The 4,432-nt window shown below is 25.4% G+C and overlaps 1 long non-coding RNA gene across 1 annotated transcript; it reads right to left on the reverse strand.

Annotated features, from left to right (window-relative positions):
• Positions 1 to 436: 436 nt before the first annotated feature.
• LOC125576454 lies at positions 437 to 1,801 on the reverse strand. Its single transcript, XR_007314809.1, has 2 exons — positions 993 to 1,801; positions 437 to 817 (listed from the first exon to the last, which is right to left on the reverse strand). It is a non-coding gene; the product is annotated as an uncharacterized LOC125576454 (long non-coding RNA).
• Between the last annotated feature and the right edge of the window lie 2,631 nt (positions 1,802 to 4,432).

Consider the following 4,432-nt stretch of genomic DNA (forward strand, 5'->3'; position numbering starts at 1 on the left):
TATGCCAGTTTCAAAAAAAAAAATCAAAAGTATACTTATAAGTTAGGGTTTACACTACAAAATAAAGGTTGTTTAACATCATTTATATTATATATTTGCATTAGTTATAAATGATGTAAAATAAATTTACATCACTTAATTAAATGACTCTGAAAGTGGTGATGCAAATAATTTGCATCATTTTATTAATAACTGATACAAATATTTTTATTATTTACATCAATTAGTGTAATTGATTTTAATATGTGTCAATTGCAAAAAGTGATATTAACACATACATCAGTTTTAGAAAAACGATGTTAGTATTAAAATCAGTTGAATAAATGATTCAAATGATTTAATAATAACTAAAATAAAACGTAATATCATATTTAAAAATTAATTTTAATAATTTAATTTAAACTACTATTGTCAATTTTAAATAATTGACATCAAATTTATTTCCAAAATAAATATTTTATATTAATATTTTTTCTATTGAAAAGTGAATACAAAGAAAGAAAAATAAATAAATATATTCATAGAAGCTCTAAAAATGAAGTGAAAGGAAAAAAAAAGATTGAACAACAATTAAAAAAATTTCAACGATAGTTCTTCAACCAAAATTATCTTTTATTCTTCTTCTTGTAGACTTCCATCTTCTCATATACTTCTGGGCATTTATGATCATTGATCAGTCATTTTCCCGAAGAATACATTTACACCTGACCAAAATTAATTTCCTCCTCCAACACCTCACGCTTCTGCTGAAATCAATGTCAGATTACATAATCAAACCATCAGAACCCTTTCTCTCGACATATGTTTCCAGTATAATCTGTAATAGTTAGAAAACCAGAAGATAATGAACTTTAACAAATAAGATCTTTAAGTCATACACAAAAGACAAGAAACTGTAATTTTAGAAAAGAATAAGAAACAGAAGATTCGTTGGATTAGCAAACCTTAGTTAGTTGGATTAAACAAAGAAGAAGAAGAAGAAATAATAATACCTTTTTAGAATTTTTCCATCAAGTTCGTTGAATTAGCAAACCTTAGTTTTCTTTCAAATCATGCAAACGAAGAAACATAATCATCCTCTCATATAAGGGAAAATTCTTCATGCCACCAATGGCTTGCTAATGGGACGTCATCCACTCATCCTTACTCATTGAGAAAAAAAAGTTTGATTGTTTGTAGAATATTTGTATCTAATAACAATATAACTGTAAAAGAAGTTTAAGCACGAGAGAGACGAAATGGGTATAGAAAAAAGAATATGCTTTTGGATAAGAAAAAACTGTTAAGAATAAAGTACAACTAAATTAGAGCCACAAACAAATATTAAAGCTACAAAATCTTAACTACATCGTATTCTTTTTTTTTTGTTGAAATTTTAGCTATTTAAAAAAATTATTACAGCAAATATTTAAATGATAAATAAAATAAATAACATCATTTTTATTAAATAGATGTTAGAATAATATATAATTACATAATTTTTATTAATATCATTTTTATAGTGATGTCAGTTTTGTATCAAATATATAAGTGATGTTAAACAAAATAAGTAAACGTATCAATTATTTAACTGATACAGTTACATATAATAATATCATTTGTGTTAAATTGATACAAATGAATAAAAAGCATATCACTTATATTGAATTGATGCAAAATAAATTAAAAGTGACATTACTTATTATAATTGATGCTAAATAATATATATTTGTCTCATTTGTAGATAAGTAATTTAAAACAGAATCATTTAATTTTCTGATACAATTTAAGTGATTTAATTCACCTCTTTTTTTGTAGTGTTAGTAGACTACAACAAAATTAATGTACTAAATATAAATTTTACCAAAAAATTCTACTAAATTATGATTTAAGAGCGCGTCTACTAACTATCAAACAGTCCTAACATCAAATCTCTTAGGTTAAAAAAGTTAGAACAATATTAAATTTATTCAAGAATTTTAACAAACACTTTAAGTGTATAAAAAAACTTATGATCTAGATGAGAGTGATCAAGACTAATCTAGCATTGGTAACTCTTTGCAAGCATAGAAATAAGTAGATTTAACAATAAAGACCTTAACTCTTCACTTATCATTCTAATCGTATCTAATGAATTGTTAGTAAAAGTTCCTAAAATCAAATCTATTTTAGAATTTCGGTAATATTGTTCAGTCTTATATTTATAACGACAGTAGTGTTTTGATTCTAAAATTATTAAAGCAATGAATTTCGTTTGTAATAGTTATTCTAAGAGAAAGAAAGAGAGAAAGAAAAAGGTAATGTATTATGTTATGATAGAAGCTTTTGACCATTTAATCAATCATTTATGTAAATGGAACCTACATGATGTCGATATCTTTGAAATGTGTAGGCTTCACTCCAATAGACCCCATGTACCTATTTTATGGCAATATATTAAATCATATACAAAAAAAAGTATTTTATTTTGTTGAGTTTTCTTTTTCCTTTTGGATCAAATGACTACCTTTGCTATTTTGTTGAGTTTTCTTATGATGTTCCCACTATGCACATGACAATGACTACCTTTGCTACAGATTCAAAACCCCTGTTTTTGAGACACAGCAAAAGCGATACAAAAAGCTTTGAAGAAGAAAGTAAACTTATTTCGAGGAGATAGTAACTGCAAACGGAAATAAAAACAAGAAAAATATACTTCTGAATTTTCTTTCCGTAAACTAATGAATATGATGTTTTGATATAAACAAATTTTACTTCAGAAGCATACTAGAACTTGATCTGCACGTCCGTGCAGATTTTTTTTTTTGGTTTTCGGACGCGAGGATTTGGTTTTTACTTTTCTATAAATGGTGTAGTAACATTTCTAAACATATAAATTATTTGTATAATTCTAAGGTTTAAGAGCCTCGCCGGACGAAGAAAAATCCCATATCCAAAAATTAATATTATTTGAACATAGTTTAATTTTAAAATAAAAAAAACTAATACCCAGAAAACCGATATGTATCGAACGTGTACCTAAACAAATATTTTTTTTGATAACTAGTTTAAATTCTCGTCTCGAATAAAATAATTTTATGTAAACCTGTGAAATTATTAATATTAACACGTAAAATAAATGATATCAAATTATTATGATAAATTCAATTAACGAAGTAATTTAGAAAAGTGAAGAAAAATGTAAAAATATAATAAAACAACTAAAAATAGGTAAGTTCTTTTTTTGTACTTTTGTAATAATTAAAGTCGAATTAACTAAAAAAAATATAAATGAAGTGGTCATAATTATGCGAGATTAAAAAATCTAGTTATTACTCTTATTTATTCAAGATACATGCAGAAAAAGATTGTGTTTATTAATGTTAAAGATACATATTTTTTAAAAAACTTTCCTATTATTATTTTTTTACAATGAACAGAATAAGGAAATTAAAGAAAAAAACTAATAAGGAAACATAGAACCGAATCAAACGTAATAACCACCAGTTCCTAAGACAAAAAAGAAAAAAAAAATCCTAATCAACGACGGCAGAAGAAAACAGCAGCCACCAAATGAAATACGTCGGAACTTTCCTTCTGAAGAGACGCCAGGTGGACTGCAAGGTAACATTCAAGATGTTGATGATATTTGCATATATATTAATATTCAAGATATAACATTTGTTTGTCATAGACTCACAGTATACTGAAATTTTTGTGGATGTATATCGACCAAGCAATTTTCAATGTTTTAAAAAAAGACTAAGCAATTGTTTTTCAAAGCAATAAAACAGTACAATAATTTTACCAAAAAAAAAAAAAAAAAAAAAAATAAAACAGTACAATATTTGCTAACCAATAGATTCCGAACTTTGGTGCATTTCCCCTGAAATTAGACTATATGATTTGTTTTGGTGATAAATTGTGTTTTACCGATTTCTAATTAATGTTTTGAGTTTTTATGCCTTTTAGATTTTTAGCTTATAGTGAGTTTTTCTTATATACATTTAGACCATCTCTAATATATTTTTGCTATTTTCACCACTAAAAATAGAGGAATTCTATAATAGAAATGAGATATGCTTCAATTTATTCCTTTATAATAGCAATCTCTAAATATAGAGTAAAAAATAGAGGAATGCTATTTTTTCTTCTATAAATAGAGGAAAATACAAAGATCTCTATTATAGAAGAAAAAATAGAAGTGAGTTGGAGCAATTTCACCTCTAAATGCTATTATAGATGTGAAAATAACAATAGGTTGGAAATGTTCTTAGATAGTATTGCATTTAGATAGTTTTGGAACAAAAATAAGTCAAACTAACAGCAAATGAGAAAATAAAATGCGGAATTTGCAGATGTGTCAGACATTTAGTAATAGACTGAAGGATTTTAAAGATATATTGAACTCATTTTTGATACAATATAAAATTAAGTTAACCTTTCAAGAAAAGTAGTTTGAGGTAGATCCAAC

The sequence above is a fragment of the Brassica napus genome, chromosome A7, assembly GCF_020379485.1.
Source record: "Brassica napus cultivar Da-Ae chromosome A7, Da-Ae, whole genome shotgun sequence".
Lineage (NCBI taxonomy): Eukaryota > Viridiplantae > Streptophyta > Magnoliopsida > Brassicales > Brassicaceae > Brassica > Brassica napus.